Source organism: Cricetulus griseus, chromosome X (assembly GCF_003668045.3).
Source record: "Cricetulus griseus strain 17A/GY chromosome X, alternate assembly CriGri-PICRH-1.0, whole genome shotgun sequence".
In the NCBI taxonomy this organism is placed as follows: Eukaryota; Metazoa; Chordata; class Mammalia; order Rodentia; family Cricetidae; genus Cricetulus; species Cricetulus griseus.
Window position 1 is genome coordinate 73,155,319 of NC_048604.1, and position 24,988 is coordinate 73,180,306.

General features: G+C 37.5%; 1 long non-coding RNA gene across 1 annotated transcript; it reads left to right on the forward strand.

Moving 5' to 3' along the window:
- Positions 1 to 1,448: 1,448 nt before the first annotated feature.
- Positions 1,449 to 13,302, forward strand: LOC118239396. The gene is made up of 2 exons (XR_004771377.1): positions 1,449 to 5,867; positions 12,532 to 13,302. It is a non-coding gene; the product is annotated as an uncharacterized LOC118239396 (long non-coding RNA).
- The last annotated feature ends 11,686 nt before the right edge of the window (positions 13,303 to 24,988 follow it).

Sequence of the window (24,988 nt, forward strand, 5' to 3'; positions counted from 1 at the left end):
CATATGTCTTCTTGATAGTTGCCTAGTTGTTGAGAGATGGAAAGTCATTTTTATCTGGAGAGGGACTGTTTACTGGTATGTTACTTATACTCCATTGAATGACTCCACAGTCATGTGCATAATATAGATAGTACTCATTTTTATTTAAAAAAGGAGACAACATTAGGGAGAAGATGTTTTAAGGGTGAGGAGTGTTGTTGGAGAGATACGATGTAGTGATTTTTGTATAGAACTATTTCTTCATATTGCTTGACTATTTCTTGCTACTAGTTTCTACAAGTGGAATTTCTGAATCAAGGAATATATACATTCATATTCTAAGGCTATTGTATATATTCTTAAACTGTTTCTAGAAAATCTGTACAACAAGCTATGTGAGTGTGTTGTTTTCAAACTGTAAACAATAATGAATATCATACAAATTGTGAACTTGTTTCCAATGTGAGGAACAAAAAGAAATGTATCATGTCTTGGTTTTATTATATGTGAATTTTTCACACATTCCTGTTGACCATTTGTACTTATTTGAGTATTGGTATTTGTTTCATCTTATGTCAACAATACATCCCATTTTGCATGAAATGCTCCATACTTCCATCACTATACACAAATGACCAAAAGAGAAGTTCATCTAACAGAGGCACAAAGCAACTTGAAAATTCTGCTTTTGTGAAGTGATCTTCCTATTTTCCACAGCTTGTAGTTAAATGCACATTTCATTCTACTATTGAGTTACAAAAAATAAAGGATTAAATAGTATTCTACACTAGTCTTTTGTAGATACTGACACCTGAGGGAGTAAGGGCTATATCCTGTATTATAAAGTAGAGGCAAAACATACAGCAAAATCAGCTTTTTAAACTATGAAAACTTCAGATACAAAGAAAACTAGAATAGTTTGATGAATTCCCAGAAATTTCTAGGCAGAGCTTTGAACATCGTCAAGATTATGAGCTTGGAACTGTGACACACACATGTAAATCCTAGTATTTGAAAGATGGCTACAGGAAGATCAGGGGGTCAAGATCACTTTTAGTTACCTAGCAAATTTGAGACCAATCTGGGCTATCTAAGACCCTGAAAAGAAATTGTCAAGGGTTTGATGGGGGAAGTACTTCTGTGTATGTTTATAAATAAAGTACTTGCTTGGCCAATGAGACAGCAGGTTAGGCTGGACTAGGAGTCAAAGAGGATTCTGGGAAATGTAGTAGAGAAGTGGTGTTCCAGACAGGAAGTGACATAGCAAGGAGACTCATATTTAAGAAGAGGAAAAAGGAAGTGTCGCTGTCTTTTCCCCTCGGCTCCTTCTCCAGCGGTACGATGTGATTCACCAGCAAGGAGGGACGCCAATAAAGCATCCAATAAGATAAGTCTAATAAAATATATAGATGTATAGTAATTGACTGAGACTGAGCTAACAAATGAAAATCCTAGTCATTGGCCAAGCAGCTTTGTAACTAATACAAGTCTCTCTGTGTATTCATTTGGGCCTAACTCGGGCAGGTGGCTGGCGTAAAGCTTGCACATGGCGGTGGGGCTCAGGTGGCTTTTGGCAAAAAGATTTATCGTAACAAGGGTTGCTAATCAAACTAATCTGTCAGCATATTTTAAAGAAAACTAAAATACTATGTCTTTGTCTTCACCTGTGATTATAATTATTTTGCAAAAGTGCAATTTTACAATCACATCTGATTCAAACATTTAATTATTCCTTTTTATTATTAATAATCTATGATAAATTTCCTCAAGTTTCTGAGAAACTGGATTATCAAAATGATTTGTTTAGATCAGAATCCATACTAGATTGACATGCTACATTCACATGATTTGTCTCCTGTTGATGAGTGGTTCAAGTCAATGACATAAAAGTCATTTGTGAGATATTAGGGAAGAAATGTGATGTGCCTTTAACAAGCTTGGAGAACTAGCTTCTATCTAGTTTTCTTTCTGTTTTGGTCAAACTAGCTGACTGAAGAAACATTAGCAGGCAACTAGTGCAGTCATACTGCACATACTGGACTTCATAAAATCTGTGCCTTGACTCCCCAACGTCCCCAAAACTCAATTAATAGGCTGTTTGGAGTATTTGCATAGCACCCAATTCTAGATGTTCATTCTTTATGATTGTATTAACCATGGTTCTTTTCAGCTCTTATAAGTGTATTTTAATATATTCTATTTTATGAGCCTACATAAGAATTTTGTTTTGGTTTGATTTTCGTTTTTCAAGACAGTGTTTCTCTGTAGCTTTGGAGCCTGTCCTGGAACTCAGTCTGTAGACCAGGGTGGCCTTGAACTCACAGAGATCCACCTGTCTCAGCCTCCAAAGTGCTGAGGTTAAAGATGTGCACCAACACTGTATGGGATTACATATGAAATTTTTGTAATTAAATTGGTTTTTGAGAATTTTATACATGAATGTACTAACATTTCCACCCCAACTTTCCCTTCCAGCTCCTCCCTTGTTCCTTCTTAGAAATTTCTGATTTCTTTATACATATATTTATGAACATATCCTCTACTGAGTTCATGTTGTGTTGCTCAGTTGGGTATGTGTTTAGGACTAACATTTTGGGGTTGGATAATCTATCACAAACATCTTCCTTGGAGATTCTCCCTCTCTTAGCAGGCATTGGATATCTATAGCCCTTAGTTTAGGCATGGGGCCTTGTAAAATTTCTCTTATCTCTGTTGACATATTTACTGGCTTTCTTGGGTCTCATTTAGGCAAACATAATGATGAAATTTCATGATTACAGCTTCCCTGCCATGTATAAAAGACACCATCTTATAGTGGATTCCTTGGTCCTCTGACTCTCAAAATGCTTCTGCTTCCCCCCTCCATGATGGACACTGAGCCTTAGGTGTAGATGTTGCATTTTATATGGCTGTAGTTATGTGCTCTCATATATGGGTCTTCTATTTTCTTTCATTTATGTACATACCTTTTTTGTGTGTGGTGTCATTCTGTTTTGTTACTAATGCTCTGTAATGTATCTTGAAATTTGTAATGGTATTTTCTTGACCATTTTATTTTAGTTAGGAGTACTTTGGCTATCTGGAGTCTTTTGTGGTTCAATGTGGGTTTTAGGACTTTTTCCTCTTCTATGAGGAATTTTGTAAGGATTTTGATTCGTACTACGTTGAATATTTTCATTGCTTTTTGTAGAAATGTTATATTCATGGTATTAATTTTACGAGTCATGACTATGGGAGTTTTATTTTCTAGTGTCCTTTCAATCTCTTTCTTCAGAGATTTACAGTTTTAATAGTGGAGGTCTTTCACCTTGCTTAGGTTTATTCCTCTTTTATTTCTTTGAGGCTAATATGAGTGGGAGTCTGTACATGACATCTTTGTCAGTGAATTTATTGTTGGTATACAGAAAGGCTATTGCTTTTTATAAATTGATTTTGCATCCTGTCACTTTGCTGAAATTCTTTTGTTTATTGAGTTGTTTACCTGTGTCTTCTTTAAATTCCTTGAATTTTGATGATATTTGTGACTGTTCTTTTCAATTCTGTGTTTGGGGTTCACTACCTAATTCTCATTGAAAAAAATTCCTACACGATAGGTGAAGTATGCCATCATTATCTTTCATATTGTTTGTACTTTTGCAATGAGATCTGAGAATATGAATTTCTTTCATTACTTTTTGTATGATGTGGGCACAGAATTCTGGGTTGGAGTACAGAATTATCAAGCTGACTTGGGTCTGAAGGTTGGATATGATTGATTGAGATTTAGAAGCCTGGGATATTATGTAGGATATGTTTTCTTACCCAAACTTGCAGATTGTACAAAATATGAGTGACTCTACCAGACTAAACCAGAGAACTACTGTATGTGGGACCCCAGCTAGATCTTAGGATTAAGGAGGATGCAGACAATGTCAGATCAGTCAGACTCACTAGATTTTGCCCAGATGCAGGCTGTGTGAGCCAAGATGGAACTCTTAGACTACATAGAGAATAGGACATACTACATAGACATAGGTTGTAAGTACTAGCCCAAATAAGGAGTTTAGGAGTGATGTGAGTCAGGCTCACCTGACTAGACCAGGGCACTGTATGTGGGGCTCAGGATAGATCTGAGGATCAGAAAGGGTACAAGTAGGGCAGGAACAAGTTAACTCATCAGGCTGGAGCCTAGTACATCTGTGCAGGACAAACTTGGCCTGGAGGTTTGATACAGCTGTGCAACATTAACCTTAAGAGTAACCCCCTCCCCCAAATGGTAAGACAGACTTTGATGAGCCCCCATTAAAGGCCTCACTATCCTTGGGGAGTGGGTGAGGAGTGTGTTGGTGGGTAGGCCGGGGGCACAGGAGAATGAGAGGGTGAGGGAATGGGGTGATTGATATGTAAAATAAGATTGTTTCTGAAATAAAAAATATTTTAATAAAAAAGTCAGTAAGTGGAAACTGGAAGGATATCCACAAATTGGTGGATGGATAAAAAGTATGTAGTATATCTTTACAAGGGGTGTTATTCAATAATAAAAGGAAATGAACAACTGCTATCTACTACAACATTAATGAACATTGAAAATCTCATTTTAAACTAAATAAATCAGGCATATAAGGCCACATTGTTATTCCACTTAGATGTAAGGTAACAAGTGACAACCAGGCAGATAGATAAACAATAGAAAGTCATACATACACATACACATGCACATGTACACACAGACATAGACACACACACACACACACACACACACACACACACACACACACACACACACACACATACACCTAACCTTGCTCTTTAGTGTTATCTCATTAAGTCTCCAATGCTTATTATCAATTATCACGTGTTCTCCAATCATACTAGATGCCATGGAGAATTGAAGGGGTATAGTGCTACTTCTCTTCTCACATCCAGTAGAGAATGCAAGGTTTACACACAGGATAATCACTGAGAAACATAAGCTAACAAACAGCAAAGTATTAAGTTTTATAGTAGTAGTGCTAACTGATATTGGAGTTTAATGGGAGGCAATATATGTACTTGGACAAGACTACACAAAGAGTAAATACATTAATTTGCCAATGTAACAGATATTAAGGAAGAAAACATACTCTTCACAACCAAACATGAGGAAATGATAGGGGAGGAGCAGGGGAAATGGAGTAAGTCAAAGAAAAGAGATAGATATCATGGTGCTAGAGAATACAAGGGAAGTTTGGGACACTTATACTACAGAGCTGCTTATTTGGATGGCTCTAGTCCAGTAATTTAGATGGGAACATTGTACAGACTAGGACATTGAGGTCCAAATAGAAAAAATAGGTTTCTGTGATGGAAATCATATACAAAAATATTTCACAGAAAGGGTTAGCATGCACTGACAGATGCTGTAAAGACATAGAGAAAGATAATACAGGAGACATGTTGATTTTAGCCTCTAGGAGTTAGGGGGTAAATTACAAAAAAGGAAGAACAGAATCTACAGTTTGTGTAGGAAGGTAAGTGGTGATGAGTAATAGGTATAGCTGGCATCAGTTAAGCAGATTTCAATAGTGAGTGAAATAGCCTCTATTAAAATGAATTAGTTTTTATCTCTTTATCTTTGTGTTTTATTTCCAAAATAGGATTTTACAAAGGGACTGGATATTTTTTTACATAACATATATTCCCCTAAAGTATAGGATATGGATCATGAGCTTTGGGATTTAGCAACATTCTTTGTATTCCTACCTCTGTTTATCTTAACTGCATAACTGAGCAAGTCCTTTCTTCTTGCAAACAGAGTTTTTCTCATCTGTCAAAAAAAAGATTATGAAAATACACAAGGGTGGTGATGGAGAGGATATGGAGATATAGGAATATAAAACTGCATTGCATGGTCCCAGGCATATAATAAGGTAAGCAATTGGTGAATGAAGGTCCTCTTCTGAGGTAAATTTCTGGCATAGTATTTGCCAGATCTAACTTCATGAAAAAAATAGACACAGTACAAACAAGTTCTCTCTCTCTCTTTCTGTCCTCTCTCCCTTTCTCTTTCTCCCTTCTTCCCCCTCTTTTTCCATTCCCTCTCCACACATGTCTCATAACTTTACTTTGAAGAAGATGAATCAAGCTTCTTCATATCTGTTATGCTATGAAGATTTACAGGGAAAGAGATTGATAAATTCTGAATGGCTACCCTTGTTTCCTTATGTATAGTGCCAGGAGGATGAATTGTCCAAAATTTACTACAGAATATTAGTGATTTAGAACATGGTATGAAAGCTATGACACAAGAAGGGACATTTCTAGGGTCATATGGCCTGTTAATGGCAGAGCCAAAAGCAGAAGCAAGGTTTCCAGACTCTCAAACAAGCACACTTTGTCTTACAGAAGATTTACTTACAGACATTGAGGAAGACTGTAGACTTTAAAGCTGAACTTCTCTGAGCCTTAGTCTAAAATCAGAGAGTCTATCTTAAGATTGTCATGTTTATTATATTGGCAAATAAATATAAAATCATGTGGAAATATGTATTTGCATTATTCCCCTTATTGTTGACTCTCACTCTTGCCATTTCTTCGAGCATAACTCTATTCTAATGGAACACCACATCACCTAGAGCATTCTGGCTAGACATTAACTCCAAGGTGTGTAGCTACTAGCCTTTGCAACAAGCTAGAAAATTGTGCTCAGAGGTAAATTTTTATTGGTTATAGATAGAGTGTTTTTCAATTTTCTCTTGCTTTCTTTGGAGAGATTATCTCAATCTCCTGTACTTCTCAAGACAATGTCTGTAATCATCTGTAAGTTTCTAAATTTTCTTGTAGTTCCAAGAATTTGGGCTCTGCAGAGGACAGAACTGTCAACATAATGGCCCTTCACGCTCTTGAAGGCAGTTATTAAATTTCTGTCCTTAACTGGCTAATGCAAGATATGGTGCTGTCATGTGCTATTTTAGAAATAGTCTCCAAGAGAACTTCCTGCACTCCTGTCTTTATTTGCTTTTCTCACTGAAGAATTGTGAGTTATTACTTTGTGGGCTGCTACACATAAGCCTCTTACTCTTGTTGATTTTTCTACAACTTGCTACCTTCTGAGATTAAAATTCTCTTATCAGACTGAGGAAATGGCTCAGTGGATAAAGCACTTACCATGCAAATATGAGGACTTCAGTTCAGATCCCCAGTATGCATGGAAAAGTCTGAGGCTCATTGGTAATTCCAGCAGTCCTGTGGTGAGATAGGAAGCAGAGACACAAGAATTCCCAGAATCCTCTGCTTCTGTCGATCTGGCATCTGGTATACATACAGTGCTGAATAACAAGAGACTCAGTCTCAAACAAGGTAATAGGAGAAGACCACAATCTGAAGTCAGCCTCTAACCTCCACAAATGTGTTGTGGCAAATGTATCTGAACTCACAGACACGAACACACACACCCCCACCCCCCACACTTTTTAAAATCTCTGGTTTGTTAATCATATTTCACAAGCATTATACTAAAGAATTTATGCCTGTATGTCGTTACTTGCTCTTAGTTACCCTTAATTCATATGGTAAAATGGGCACTGAGTCATGTACTGATGTAGAGGTTTAATTTCCACCCACTCACAGTACCTTAAAATGCCTCTCCAGCTCATTATTCCACAAAGAATCAGAAAAAAGTGTTTTCAACCATCCACGAATTTGCCTCATGCTAAAGGTTCAGTATGAAAAGTGCTTTCTTTGAGCAAAAGTACTCATTTCTTAAAAATTGCAATAATTAATTAGAAAAAGTCAAATAATGTGATATTTAGAGAATTACGACTAGAAACTTTATTCAAAAGTATTTTGAGATTTTATGATAATTTCCGAACATTATTAAATGATGTCATTTATTTTATTAAGCATTCGTTTGGAAGCATTTTAATATATGTAGACAGTTAAGGAAAAGGAAACCATATAGATCTTCACAACACTGTCTTTGCTCACTTACATGGCTCACTTCATTTGCTGTTGTTTTTTACTCTTAAGTGTCATGCTGTTCAATATATTTACTGACACTGATGTTAAAATAATTGATTATTTTACAGCCAGCTTAACTAGTGTGTGGCAATACTGTTGACTTGTTAGAAAGCCATTCCTTTGTTGAAGCAGTGGAAGTTGTAGATATATTGTATTTCCCACCCTGTTGGCCTTGTCTTTGATAGCCTGATATAATGCAAAAAAACAACAAAAAATAATGAGGAAAGATGACTCTATAATCTTTTTCCATAACTACCTACAGGAATCTTTTTTATTGGACATCCATGGTATGTCTAGGCCTGTATGATACTGCAAAGAATGAACAAAGATAAAATGCCCCCATGCCAGGTAGATGCATACAGCACCTTTGTCAGGATTACAAAAACGTATCTTTTCCAGGCAAACAAAGACCCTAGAAGCAGAACCTGTTGTGCAAATTGAAAATGTACCTTCCTGAGTGGATGTTAATCTTCGTTTTGAGAAGATCTAACACTCTAAATTTTAGTATCAGCTCTCCTCCTGAAAGCAGGGTGCTTGCAAGCAGTTTCCAATTTACACATTCGTATGCTATGGGCCTGGAATCCAGTCACAGTTTTAGCACATTGTGTTCACAACCTTGCATGATTCATTACTGTTTTCATGAAAACCAAATTACAGGCTGTAGATCTTGATTCATTTTTCCAGCAAATATTTAGAAACTTCCATTGTAGGGTAAGCTAAGATTTTTCAAAGTGTTAAATTACATTAGTAAACAAAACAAAATGAATAAACTTGGCTTTGCAGCACTTTCCTTGTAGAAATCAGAGAAAATACCCGAGGAGAGATAAGTTTTGAACTAGTAATGTTTTGTAAAGATAAAGAATAAGTTCATTCTGCAAGAGAACATAGGAAGTTGTGAATTGATATTTAGCAAGCTTTTGCTATTTTCTTATGATGATGATGTTGCAGGTCTTGGACATAGGAACTGAGGCTCAAAGTGTGGAGTTTAATCTGACTAACCACAGCAATGCAAGAAATGTGTTCAGAGGATCCTAGATCCAGTTTCCTTGTAAGCACAAATCTGTGTTTTCTACCTACCCTGGCGTTACTTAAAGAGCTTCACTGAGCCTGACGTATCAAAAAAAAAAAAAAAAACAAAAACAAAACAAAAAAACCAAAAAACAAAACAAAAACCCACTCAGGATATGCGTTTATCCGACTCCAGATGTGGAGGCGTGTTGGATATGTACTAGTTGTAATCTAACATTGACTAATAACAAGGGAATGGTTACCTCTCATTATTCCTAATTCTGAGCTTCTTGTACTGTGGTAATTTTAATATCACTTTGTAGTAATGGAGAGGCATTTGTAATTACTGTCAGGACTATACTAAAATATAATTTCCATTTCTATATCCTGTGTTAGCTTCACATCCCCAATCAAAGACACCATTATTTCAAAGTAGCCCAGCAACTTGCCAGCTTAGCAAAAACTACTGTTGCCATTTTAAATGGATTGTTTATGTGAACATTTCTAAGTCTTGTTGGTCTTTCAGAATTACCATCATTTCATTAGGTATGGAAAACAATGATTTTACAAGCATTCATTTCATTTTGGCTTAGACATTTCACAAACGTTTTAGGCTGTCACCATTGCCCTCATTTACCAGCCAGAACTTGACAGTAATGTTCTATTGCTGAAGATAGCCTTGACTCATAGAACATGGAGGAATCTGATAAGTACTGCTTCATGCTTACTGGCTAGTTTGTAGTGCCACAAGGTGCTATGCATGCTTATACAGCTGTGAACCCTGTGAGCCACACTAATAACTGGCCAGGGAAGACATGCATACTTGTTCAGTAGTTGCACAAGAATCATGGAAGTAACAAACAACTTTCAGATTTGAATTAAGGCTTTTTACACAAGATGAAACCCATACTTGGCACCAGTATCAGGGCCATGAACCTATGGCTAGAGATTTCACAGGTGCTGGAGTGCTGTGAAATAATCCTGTACACTGTGAAGATGTGTTGCTCTCACCGTTAATAAAAACCTGATTGGCCGATGGCTAGACAGTATTTTCAGTGCAGAGAGAATGCTGGGGAGAGGAAGAGTAAAGGATGAGGAGTCAGGAGTCAGATGCAGAAGAAAGTTCACAGATGAGGTAAAGGAGCCTCAGGGCAGCATATAGATTAATAGAAATATGTTCATTTAAATTGTAAGAGGTGACTGGAGACAAACTTAAGTTTTTGACCAAGAATTCAGAATTAATAATAAGTCTCTGAGTGGTTATTTGGGAGTGGCTGCCAGGACACAAAGAAACTCTGCTGACATGAGGGGGGAGCCTATTAATATTATTCTGAACTGACTTCTAACCACTTATCATTATAGCCATGGCTTAATGCATCTTCAAACCCTCATCAAAGAAGCTTCTATTTGCAATAATAAAAATTAACAGAGAGAATCACAAGAACAAGACACTGAAGAATGCTCAGCCATAAATGGAATATGTATTCTGTACATGTCCTCCAGAGAGTTAGGGATCATTGTGAAAAAGGGGTAAGAAAGGGTGTAGGAGCCAGAGGTATTGGGTGGCAATGAAACAAATATCTTCCAGATACCAAAGTATTTTACTAATATCTATACTAGGCATCTCTCAAGCAAATCAAGTCATGATTAACCATCACAAGTATTTTCTCGGTTACTCAGTTTTTCACAGCTTTGACAAATACCAGAGGGAAACAACTTAAACATCTTAAAAGGATCTGTACAGTTAAACTTAATTGTCAACTTGACTGGATTTCTAATTACCCAAGATTTGTAAGGTACACCTGTGATTTGTCTTTGAGGTAATTTCCATACAACTTATTTAGGTTACGAAGACCCATAGTAAACATGGGCCATGCCATACCATAAATTGGAAACATAATTGAATAATGGTGAGAAGGCAAAATAATGAAGATCCTGAATTCCATTTCTCTGAGTCATTGCCTGCCATGACATGAACTAATTGATGGGTTGAACATTGTAAGGCTGTAAGTCAAAATAAGTAATCACTTCTCTCAAGATTTTTGGACTTAGGGACACAAAACTAATACCAGAAGATAAGATTTATTTTGGGTCATGACCTCAGAGGCTTCAGTCTGAACTTTGTCTGGGTCTGTCATGAGGCAAAACATCATGACAGAAGGGTATGGTTAAAAAACGCTGCCCATGTCATGGGAACCAGAATGAATAGGCAGAGAAGATAAGAAAATGCCCCAAAGAATAGCCCACCAATGGCCCAATTCTCTCAGGTAGGATGAACAGCCTCCCAAATAGCACAACCAGCTAAGGACCAAGCTTCCAACATATGAATATTTAGAGGGCATTTAATATTCAAACCATACCACTACCACTATAACAGGAATGGTTAAACAAAGCTGATCTGTATGTACCAGATAATACTTGAAATGGAAAGAAAATAGCCATAAATTCCTCTCAGCTGGGAGCCCCTCATTCTGAAGTGAATACATCATTGCTGAAACAGAAGTGTTTATACGAAACCCTTCAGAATTTTAAAGAGAAAATGTGAGACAAATCAATGCACCATGTACCTGAAAAACAGGATGGGGGTGAGAGGGGCAAAGTATTGCATTTCCTAATTGTAGAAAGCTACTAAGTTACAACAAAAATTAAAATCTTGAAAATATCATTTTTAGAGAAATTCACTTTATGATTGATGACTTAACTTTCATGAAGAGACACCTAAAATATGAAATGAAATTGTTACAAACATTCCAAAATAAGGAAAGAATCTGGGAATCTGGGAAGCCTTCCTTGCTATGGCTCTCTGGATGCAAGTAAATAAGCTTCTCCTAAGACAGCAGATCTCAGTTTTTGTTTATCAACCATGTGTGTCTGTGACTCTCTCTCTCTCTCTCTCTCTCTCTCTCTCTCTCTGTGTGTGTGTGTGTGTGTGTGTGTGTGTAAGCATCTAGATGTATATAATCTTGTGGAAATATTATATAGGAGAATGGCAAGAAGAAAGCAGCCTCATGCAAAGGCAAGTGAGTGATTTGAGCATAAAAGGTGACACAGGAGTGAGAAGCATGAAAAACTTTAGCTTAGAGATATGTTCATTGAACAGTTGACAGACAACTTTTAAAGATAATTTTATTGTAAATGCTTATTTCTATGTTAGAACAATGCAAAGCTTTGCTGCTGAATTTCTCCTTGGGAGCTGTTTAAATCATACGGTTAGTAAGATGCAGTGTTCCTCACTTTCCACGTAAGACATGAGCTGACTCATAATGTAACTAATAACATGTCTTTCACTTCCTATTATGTTTGAATTATATTACGTTTTTAAGGAGAATTCAGGAGACAGATTTTTTTCAGTCCTTTCATTTGTCTGAGAATAAAATTCTTATTGTGGTAAAATGCCCCAGTGATGTCCACATTCTGTCATAGGAAACTGTGAATATGTTCCTTTACATTTCTAAAAGGATTCTACAGATGTGATTAAGTATATTGAAATTGGATATTATCCTTTATTATGTAAGTAAGTATGATTTAATCCCAAAGGATGGGAGATAATAAATGTCTTCTGTTTAGGTCATGAATTTGTAGTGACTTGTTAAAGAAGAAACTAATGCAACACTCTTATCCCTCACAAAGACTTGGGAAACATTTCAGAAGAAGAGAGAAATGAATGCAGGAGCCAGAGGGTAGAGAAGAGAGTAGAGAGATACTGTGTTCTGGACATGACAAGACTTGTGGTCTTACCAGTTGTTGACTGCAGAAGACTCATACAAAATCAAGAAAACCAGCATTACAGTACTGAGTGGACAGAGATCCCCAAAGCCTCATTCGTAGCTGAAGAGTTACTGACAGTTGAAAGCTGCTTAAGAAGAATTTTGTTTGGTGGTGTGGCCCCTTGTAGATTTTTCATGCTCTGGCGGATGACTCTGTACCCACATGAATCTGGACAACACTAACTAAATAGTGAGCTATTAGGAAATGAAAGAGGCATCAAGATAATAAGTTACATGTCCTAGTGTAGTAGAAGTGGGAGTTGAGGTTTGATATGATCAAGGTACAATATATACCCCAAATTATCAAGAAATAAGTAACTTGGGGTTAGAAGAACCCCTTGGAAGAGGCGGAGGAAGGATTGCAGAGGGGTGGAGGACACCAGAATACAACCCACAGAATCAACTAAGCAGGGCTCCTAGGTACTCATAGAAACTGAAGCAGCAATCATAGAGCTTGCATTGGTCTGTGCTAGCTCTTCTGCATAGATGTCATGGTTGTTAGCTTGGGGTTTCATGGGACACCTAACAATGAGAGTGTTCAATGTCTCTTACTCTTTTACCTACTCTTGGACTCCATTCATCCCTTTGGGTTACCTTGTACACCCTTGATATGAGCGTTTATGCCCAGGTTTATTGTATCTTATTATGTTGTATTTGGTTGATTTACATGGGAGGCTTGCTGCTTTCTGAAGGAAAATGGAAGAGGAATGGATCTGGTGGGAGAGAGAAGATGGGAAGACTTGGAGGAGTGGAGGATGAGACAACTGCAATTGGGATGTATTGTATGAGAGAATAAAAAAAAATCTTTAAGAAAAAAAGTCTACGATGGGACACCTTGCTCAGCCTTGATACAGGGGCAGGGGCTTGGTCCTGCCTCAACTTGGTATGCCAGACTTCCTGGACTCCCCAAGGAAGGTCGTACCCATATGAGAAGTGGATAGGGGGTGGGAAGGGGGAAAGTGGGGGCAATAGAAGAGGAGGGAGGGGGAATTGGGTTGGTATGTAAAATGAAAAATAAATTATTTTAAATAGAAACAGAAAATTCTAAAGCAACTCTTAACTCCAAACCAAAAATCATGGAATGAATGAGGGCATATGAGGCAGAATTCCTGTACTGTAGACTCTGTCACTGTCTTGGTATGTGACTCAGAAAAAGGCTTTCATCTTTCTGTCCAGGTCTTCCAGTTTCTTTTCTCAAAAGCAAGGAGAACAGGACACAACATAGCTAGTCATTTATTTTATTTATTTGTTTTTTGAGACAATGTTTCTCTGTGTAGTTATGTAGCCTGTACTGGAACTTGCTCTGTAGACCAGTCTAACCTTGAACTCATGGAGATCCACATGTCTCTGCCTCTGCCCTAAAAGTGCTAGGATTTAGGGTTTTCACCGCCACTACCTGGAAACATAGCTAGTCACACAAATTTATTTTTCTAAGACAAATAGACAAAAAGCTCAGTGGCAAATGTGGTGGCATAGTCCCAGGAATATGAATGTGGTATGGGACTACATAGTGCCTTTCATCCACACATGAGCACTCTGTGGAATATGGAACAGGAAGACATGAGAAGTGCTCTCAAAGTGACTACTTTGGCAGACCAGATATACCACATCTGTTTCTGTAATTGAAGACAGCTATAATGACTGCTACATTTATGTGCAGAAAGACCTTGTGCCTTTGGGGAGTCAAAATGAATCTAAGGATTTGGACATGTTCTGATTTCAAAGAAGCCTTTGCCAAGGCAAGCAGTAGTGTTCATGGCTGGCCTGTGTCTGTCCCAGGTGTGAGCCTTGATGTCTTTGGGCATGAGATGAGATTTTATTTGCCTATGCTGTGTATGTAAAATTTTGCTTGGAGATTTCAATGAAACTGATTCCACGAATGCACAGCCATCTTCTGAAGGCGGGTAGGCAAGTTGTCAGTGGGATTATAGAAGAGAATAGGGAAGGAGAGTTGATAGAGCTAGGAAATAAAATTTAATTGTGACTATGGCTTTTTGGTAAGAGCTTGAATTTCTTTCAGAGGCTCTTGTGAAATTTCATGACACTCAGGCTATGATTGGGTAAAAAAAAAAGTAAACAGAGCAAACAAACAAAACATTTCAATTAGCTTTTCAAAATGTCTAAAAACTCTTGGACATATACATTTTCACTATTAAATCTCCAACTACACTATATATGCAAACAATACTAAATGCACTCAGCAAGTTGTATTTATATTTATATGTGTTCAAACATACATACATAAAAAAACACACACACGCAATAATATTTAAAGAAAATGATGCCATGAATTTGAAAATAGGAGTATAAAATTGGAGGGGTTGGGGTAACAAGGGGGGAAATCATATGATTATATTTTAATTTTAAAGCAACAAGGACCCTAAGAGAAAAATATATGGTCCCCTGAAGAAGAGGAAAGGGACAAGAACTCCTGAGCAAATTGGGAGCATGAGGGGAGAGGTGAGGGAGATAGGAAAAAGAGAAGGGGAGAAGAGGAGGAGGGAGGACATGAGGGATCAGGAAGGCTGAGTCAGGGGAGGAATAGAGGAGAGCAAGAAAAGAGATACCTTAACAGAGGGAGCCAGTATAGGTTTAAAGAGAAATCTGGCACTAGGGAAATGTGGAGGAGGGATGAGCAAAGGAGTGAAGACCATGCTGGAGCTACCTACAGAACCAGCTGACCTGACCTAGTGAGAGCACATGGACCCCAGTTGTAAAGCTGGGAAACCAGCATTGGATCAAACCAAACCCTCTGAATGTAAGTGCCAGTGAGGAGGCCTGGGTAGTCTATGGGTCTTCTAACAGTGGAACCAGTATTTATCCCTAGTGCACAAATGGACTTTGGGAGTCCATTCCCCATGGATTGATACTATTTCCCCCCAGATACATGGAGGGGGGGCCTAGGCCTTCCCCCAAATATTGTGAAGACTTTGATGATTCCACATGGAAGGCGTCACTGTGCTTGGGGAGTGGGTGGGATTGGGGGTAGGTTGGGGGCATGGGAGGGTGAGAGGGAGAGGAAACTGGGGTCGAGATTGATATGCAAAATGATTGTTTTTAAAAATAGTAGAAAGAAAAATATTATAAATAAAATGATGTTATGCAAGAATTTGTGTGGATATGATTTTTATTTCATTTAGGAGTACTCACACAGTTTCTGGGTTATATGATGACTGGAAGTTTAACACTTTTTCTTTTGTTTGAGACAGGGTATGTGACTCAGGCTGAAACCAACTTGTGAGCCATCTAGCTTGAGTGTTGAAATTACAAGTACGCATTATCACACAAAGATTAGGCCAGTTTTCACCCTTTTCAACATTGTCTTGACAATTTGAGGTTCCTAGAAATTTCATATGAATTTAAAATCAACTTTTTCATTTGCACACAGTGCCTACTAAGATAATGATGAATTCCTACCACATCTGCAGGTTGTTTTGGGGGAGCACAGACATCTCACAACAGTCTTTTGCTTATGAATCCAGGCCCTTTATACTCATTTAGTTCTACAATACAATGTTTTATGAGTTTTTCAGAGTACACATCTTCTTCTGTATTAGCTATATATTGCTATTTTTGACTTGGAGAACTTCTCCGGCACGGTCTTCACTTTTGCTTAGTGAACATAGGCGGTGTGCTTATTTAGGTCTACTTGCTCCATTTCAATAGTGCTTTCCCATTTTCTAATATAGCTTTTGCACTCACATTCCAGTATCCCAACCTTCATTGTTCAAAGGGACCTGATAGGATTGTGCTATCATTTGTCTCTTCAATTATTGATAGTTATGGTACTATATCCCACCATCTCCTACTCTGACTTATGTATGAATACCTTATGAGGGTGCACTGCCTTGGAAAGTTGTTGTTCTAAGAATATAATTGAATTGAATAATGATGTGTTATAATATCTGTAAGGGACAGATTCTACCTAGTCATCATGCTACATATGAGGAAAATTGGGCAGTAAGTAGATAGGTAACTCAACCAGTATATTGTCTACAGAAGTCAAGTCAGGATTGTATCTTCCAAATTGCTTTAAAAGACCAAACTTTGCAATTCTACAAGCACCACTAACACAACTTTATGATCTATGACTTTGCACCATTTGAAATTGTTAAAAGCTCACTGTTGCATTTCAGAGTTTTTTTTCCCCAGGACTCCTGTGATACAACTATGGTCTCTCAAATTGAGGTGTTAGGGCCTGCAAGAGGTGGGACTCATTTGGGAAGTGATTAGTCCATGAGGGCTCATGAATGAGTTAAATCTTGTTGAAGTGGTCTTGTTTCAGAAATGGAGTAGTTACTGCCAGAGCAGTATTATTATAAAGTAATGTCAACTAAAAATACTTGGCCTATTCTACATGTGGCCAGTTTCTTTTGCTTTTCTATTATGTTTTGTATCAGCGGAGGAGGTCCCTGTCAAAATTCTATAGACATGCTCTTTGGTACTCCAAGCCACTAAAACTGGGAACAATTTATTTACTTATTTTCTAGGTCTCACCATGTTAAATAGATAATACTTGAACTTGTAGAATCAAGTAATCCTTTTACCAGTCTCTTGAGTAGCTGGGACTATAAATGAGTAATACTGTACTCTTTTTAAACCACTTTACTTAAAATGCCAAGACTCTGTTTTTATATTACATCGACACAAGTAAGATTAAGAAATAAGCTTATTCTGACCTGGAATCTAAGAACATATCAGAAAAATCATCCACCATGACCAAATAGGCTTCATCTCTGGGATGCAGGGTTGGTTCAACATATGAAAATCTACCATTGTAATCCACCATATGAACAAACTGAAAAAGAAAAACCACATGATCATCTCACTATATGCTGCAAAATCCTTTGTCAAAATTCAACACCCCTTCATGATAAAGGTCCTGGAGAGATCAGGGATAACAGGAACATACCTGAACATCATAAAAGCAATATACAGTAAACCAACAGTCAACATCAAACTAAATGGAGAGAAACTCAACTCAATTTCTATAAAATCAGGAGGAAGACGAGGCTGTCTACTCTCTCCATATCTCATCAATATTGCACTTAAAGCACTAGCTAGAGCAATAAGACAACAAAAGGAGATCAAGTGGATACAAATTGGAAAGGAAGAAGTCAAACTTTCACTGTTTGCAGATGATATGATAGTTTACTTAAGTGATCTGAAAACCTCTACCAGGGAACTCCTACAACTGGTAAACACGTGCAGCAAAATAGCAGGATACAAGATTAACTCAAAAAAAAAAACAATAGTTCTAATATATACAGAGGAAAAGTGGGCTAAGAAAGAAATCAGAGAAACATCATCCTTTACAATAGCCACAAACAACATAAAATATCTTGGGGTAACACTAACCAAACAAATGAAAGACCTGTATAGCAAGAATTTTGAGGCTTTAAAGAAAGAAATTAAGGAAGATACCAGAAAATGGAAAATATCCCATGCTCATGGATAGGTAGGATCAACATAGTAAAAATGGCAATCTTGCCAAAAGCAATCTACTGATTCAGTGCAATCCCCATCAAAATACTGGCATACTTCTTCACAGACGTTGATAGAGCAGTAATCAACTTTATATGCAAAAACAAAAAGAAACCAGGATAGCCAAAACATCCCTGTACAATAAAGGAACTTGCGGAGGCATCTCATCCCTGACTTAAATCTCTATTACAGCTATAGCCTTGAAAACAGCTTGGTACTGGAACAAGAATAGACAGGTGGACCAATGGAATCTAATTGAAAACTCTGATACTAACCCACATACCTAAATCACCTGATTTTTGACAAAGAAGCTAAAGATATACAATGGAATAAAGAAAGCATCTTCAACAAATGGTGCTGGCATACCTGGATCCTGGCATGTAGAAGAATGAAGATAGAACCATGTCTATCACCATGCACAAAACTTAAGTCCAAATGCATCAAAGACCTCAAAATATATCCAGCCATACTGAACCTCTTAAAAGAGAAAGTGGGAAGTACACTTGAACAAATTGGTACAGGAGACAGCTTACTGAACATTACGCCTATAGCACAGACACTGAGATTAACCATTAATAAATGGGACCTCCTGAAACTGAGAAGCTTCTGTAAGGCAAAGGACAGAGTCAACAAGACAAAATGGCAGCCCACAGATTTGGAAAAGATATTCACCAACCCCATATCTGACAGAGGGCTGATCTCCAAACTTTACAAAAAACTCAAAAAGCTAGTTTCCAAAACACCTAATAATCCAATTAAAAAAGTGGGGTAAAGAACTAAGTAGATATTTCTCAACAGAGGAATCTAAAATGGCTGAAAGACACATAAGAAAGTGGTCAACATACTTAGCCATCAGGGAAATGCAAATCAAAACAAGTCTTATATATCATCTTACACCTGTCAGAATGGCTAAAATCAAAAACACCAATGAGAGTATATGCTGGAGAGGGTGTGGAGAAAGGGGAACACTCCTCCACTGCTGGTGGGAGTGCAAACTTGTACAGCCACTTTAGAAATCAGTATGGCAGTTCCTCAGGAAAATGGAAATCAGACTGCCACAGGATGCAGCAAATCCACTCTTAGGCATATACCCCAAAGAAGCACATTCATAGAGCAAGGACATCAGTTCAACCATGTTCATAGCAGCATTATTTGTAATAGGCAGAACCTGGAAGCAACCTAGATGCCCCTCAACTGCAGAATGGATAGAGAAACTGTGGTACATTTACACAAATGGAATACTACCCAGCAGAAAAAAACAATGGAATCTTGAAATTCACAGGCAAATGGATGGAACTAGAAGAAGACATTTTGAGCGAGGTAACCCAGTCACAAAAAGACAAACAAGGTATGCACTCACTCATAAGTGGATTTTACACATAGAGCAAAGGATTACCAGCCTATTATCCACACAACTAGAGAAGCCAGGCAACAAAGAGGACTCTAAGAGAGACATACATGGTCCCCCGGAAAAGGGGAAAGGCACAAGATTTCCTGAGAAATTTGTGAGCATGGGGGGAGGGGAGAGGGAACTAGGAGAATGAGAAGGGGCAAAGAGGTGGGGTGAGGAGGGCATAATGGAACACAAAGGTTGTATAGGGGGAAGAAGACAGGTGAGCAAAATAAGACAAATGATCAAAGAGGGAGCCAGTATAGGTGTAAAGCGAAATCAGGCCCCAGGAAATGTCCAGAGATCTACAAAAATGACACCAACTAACCATCTAAGCAACAGTGGAGAGGCTACCTTAAATGCCCTCCCCTGATAATGAGATTGATGACTAAATTATATACCATCCTAGAGCCTTCATCCAGAAGCTGGTGGTCGTAGAAGCAGACACCCACAGCTAAATACTGAACTGAATTGGAATCCAGTTGCAGAGAAGGAGGAGTGATGAGCAAAGGGGTCAAGAATAGGCTGTTGAAACCCACAGAAGCAGCTGACCTGAACAAGGGGGAGCTCATGGTCCCCAGACCGATAGCTGGGAAACCATCATGGGAGTGATCCAGACCCCATGATTGTGGGTGCCAGTCAGGAGGCCTCAGAAATCTATGGGGCCTCTTGTAGTATATCAGTACTTATTCTGAGCATAGGAATGGACTTTGGGATCCCATCTCACTTAGAGGGATTCTCCCTCAGTGTAGACACACGGGTGTGGGGGGCTAGGCCCTATCCCAAAGGATATGAGAGACTCTGAAGACCCTCTATGGAAGGCCTCCCTCTCCCTGTGGAGCTGAAATAGTATTGGATAGGTAGGTTGTTAGTGGGGGACAATGGACGAGGGGAGGGAGAGGGAACAGGGATTGACATGTCAAACAATCTTGTTTCTAATATAAATATAAAATAAAAAAAGCAATATCATTTATTCATTCCCCCAGAAAGACCTAATTTCACTTTTTGGGGATACAATAATTGTGAATATAAGAAGTACATCAGAATATGTTGGTCTCTTTGGAGCAAAAGAGTACTTTGTGTTCTCAAATAGGGGTGCCTGAGAAAACTGAGTACATTGTTGTTTAGCCATGCTTTGTTTTCGAAAGATTTTTTTCAGACTTTATATATTAGTCTTTTGTTAGATACATAATTTATGCAGTTTAAAAATATTTTTTCAAACCTGTCCCTTCTATAACCATACTCTTAATGTTTCATAATGCAATTGATTATAATTTTAGTGCAATAATGCTTATCAGTTTGTTATTTATGTCTAATGCATTCTGTGTAAAGTCTAAAAATATTTTACATACCTATAGGTCCTCTAGATTCTCCCCTATATTTTCTAAAACTTTTATAGCTTATATTATACATTTTTCAGTGTTATAGAAGATGAGGAGTTTTTAAGTAAAAATAAAACAAAGAATGGTAAAAAAAAATTGTAAGTAAAACTGCCTGGTCAGTAAAGGAAAGGGTTATTACAGTAAAAAGCATAACTTATAGGACAGCAGACAGTATTTTCCAACTATTCACCTGATGGAGGACTAATGTCCAGAATATATGGAACTGAACGTGGGTGTCAGTTAGGAGGCCTGAGAAGTCTATGGGGTCTCTGGTAATGGAACATTATTTATTCCTAGTGTATGAATGGACATTGGGAGCCCATTTCCCATAGAGGGATACTCTTTCAGCCAGACACATGGGTGGGGGGCTAGGTTCTGCGCCAAATGATGTGGCAGACTTTGATCATCTCCTCTGGGGAGCAGAAGAGGGAGGGGATGGGGACTTGTGGGAGGCATAGGAGGGAGAGAGAACTGGGATTTATATCCAAAATAAGATTGTTTCTAACTTAAATAAAAATCTAGGAGAAAAATACTTATTAGGAATACCAAACAAACATAAACAAAAACCAAATTAATCCAATTTAAAATTTGGCAAATGGTCTGAACATACAGTTCAATTAACAACAATTTGAGAAACAAAAACTCCCTATTTTTAACCAGTAGAGACACACAACTAAAACCTACATTGAAATTCCTTCTCAGTCCAATTAGAATAAATACTTAAAAACAAATACTTGTGAGAATGTGAGATAAAAGGGAATTCTCACATAGTGTTAATAGGAATGTAAATTAGTGCCACTATTGTGGAGAACAGTGTGGAGTGCCCTTGAAAGTCTAAAAATAAATCTGCATATGATTCAACCTTGCTACTTGTGAAATGAAATGAAATCAGCTTAAAGAAAAGCCTATGTGCACCTATTTATGGCAACAGTATCCACAGAAGCTAAGACGCAAAATCAATCTAGATGCTCATTAATAGATGAAGAAAAGGAGGAAGTCACAAAGAAGAATAAAACATTTATTTGCAGCAAATTGCAAAGAAATGGAGGACACAATGTTACATGAAATAAACCAGGAACAAAAAATTGGTTTAACACATTCCTTCTCATATATGGAAGCTTGAAATATATAAAGTGTATATACAAGTGTAATTAGCACACACTGGAAAGTGTTTGGGGAAAGGTGGTTAAATGGAGGATGACTTTAATCTATGCATACTGTACATGTGTAGTAAAACATAACAGTAACCACATTAATATATACCGTTAGAAATTAAAAGACAAATACAGTTCATGGGTATAATGTATACAGAATATGAAGTTAAGTTTGCATTAGGATTTAGGGGTTCATTTTAGGCTAGTTATCAGAGCAATGATATTATGAAAACATATTTTAAGGTCAATCTGGCAACAATGTGCAGAAATAATTAGAAGTTCAAGTTCCTTCTTTGCAATTATAATTTAATTGATTCCCATTGATACAGATGACACCATCTACTATAATTTATGCTGTGAAAATATTGAACTTTACAGCTTCCTGATTTAGCCCTGGGGGCCTATAATTTATTATGCTGTATGTCCAAATGAAGGTTATAAATACTGGATATATCCATAAATCTTACCCCAGGCCAATATCAAACATGAGCCACACCAATAGTAGAGGTACCATATAAATTTTCTCAATCTATATTTATTCACAGGATTCCTAAAGGAAGATAGACATCCTGATTCTTACATGTCCTGACAAATTTGCTGGTCTAGGCATCAGACTTATTGCAGTAAAGATTTATTTTGAATTTTTATTTATGTATCTTTTATGCTACTGGGTACAGAATTCTAGTTCTTGTGCTAGGCAAGCACACTTACCATTAAGCCACACATTAAGGTGTATCATGAAGTTTCAAATAATTTAAATGATAGAATTCATTTACTTATACAATGGCAATCTCAACAAGGTAAAAACTACTCCAAGTGAAATGAGAAAGTAGTGGTGGGAAAAAGCTACAAATGAGCTATTAAGGATTGTGAGTACATGACTTTTGCCACATTGAAGCCATCATATAGTGGTATTGGGAGCACACAGAGGGGTGACTATAAATCATTGGTTGTGACTGAAACCTAGCATCATTGCTGGAGTCAGAATTATAAGTCAATGACTTGTCTTATAAGAAAAAATTTAAAGCTAGCAAATAATCAGGAAATGTGAATTATGATAAAGAAGAGTGTTAATTTCAACCAATGATTTATTCCTCAGTCTTCTTCGCTTCTTCAAAGCCAATTCATATAGAATGAAAGGCACATAATAATCAAAGAATGCTGGTACATGTTATAATCCCAGCACTGAGTGGTACAGGTATGAACATTGTGGATTTCAGGTGAGCCTGGGCTTTATGGTGAGAGTATGCTTCTCCAAAAAGTAAAATTAATTTTTGTTTTTCAAAGTTTATGTTTATTTTATGTGTATGAGTGTTTTGCCTTCATCTATATGTGTACACCATGTGCTTTTCTGGTGCCAATGGAAGTAAAAAAAGATTATCAGGTTTCCTGGAATTGAAGTTATTTATGGCTGTGAACCACCATGTAGATGCCAGAGGAAGCAAACCTTGATCCCCAGGAAGAGTAACACATGTTCTTAAAAGCTGATCTATCTCTCTAGTCTGGAAAAATACATACTAAGGAATTATCTGAAATAATGGAAGCAGTATAAGTCAAAGAAATGAAAACCTTGGGGTTTACATGGGATGTTTTTCTAGGTTGTCTTTAAATTTGAAACATTTACATCATCTTTATAATCCTCATTTCCCATGTCTAGAAACTGACCTTTGCAGTTGTATCATTATATGCTTTTGCTTACCTAATTAATTTTAGTATTAACATCCATTTTCTCTTTTAAAGTATTTATTTATTTGCACGTATCTGTGTGTGTGTGTGTGTGTGTGTGTGTGTGTGTGTGTGACAGAGGGAGGAAGAGAGAGAGAGAGAGAGAGAGAGAGAGAGAGAGAGAGAGAGAGAGAGAGAGAGAGAGAGAGAGAGAGAGAGAGATGGTGTATGTGTGGAGGTCATAGGACAACTTGAAACATCTATCCTCTCCTTCTACCATGTGGACCCTGAGAATCAAACAGGTCATCAGTCTTGGCAGCAAGTAATTTTACCCACTGAGCCATTTCACTGCTTCCCTTTTGCCTCTGTATTGTGATAACTGTATTTTGCTGACTCATATTTTGTTTGTGGCACACAATACCTAGCATCCACTCATTTGGACATTTTTCTCGTTAACATTTATTTGCTTTGATTTGGGATTTTAGTTCCTTAGATTTTTTGGTTGTGAATGAAATAGAACAAGGCAATCAGTAATTTTATATGTCAGATAATAAAAACAGCAGCAAGTGATTTCATTCTGTAGGCATATGTAAAAGTTGCTGCCCTATGGCTCTGTCAGGGACATGTGAAAGACTGACCATGATTGCTTTATGTCAGGTTTCTCATAGAGGTCAGACAATTGGGAACAAAATGTTCCAGCTCCTTAAAAATAGATAGAAACTTTAAAAACAACTCAAGCTGAGGAGAGTATTAATTTAAGGATCTCAATCTAGATGTACTCAACCACGATGGAAAATGTCTATTCAGGCTTTAGTACCTCCTGGTTTCATTAATGCTCTCTTCTTCCAAAACTAGCTGCTCAAGAGGCTGTGGAGGGGGCTATAACCATGAACAATGAGTCTTCCTGATTAAAATGATGGTGGAAAATTGCTCCTTTTACCATGTATCTGAACCACTCATTGTTGGTATCTCTAACTTAGTGCTCAGGATCTCTTTTTTACGTGTATTTTTCTTTTTCTCTTTAACAAAAAATATAGTTTCTGAGGGCAGAAAATTCAGCTCTTTGGGTTGTTCTCTTATAAGAACATACTAGTACACCAGCTCATACTCTTGCCCATAGTAGGCACTTATGCATTTCAGTTACTAAGTCCCTTTACATCAGGCATTTGAAATGTGGCTCAG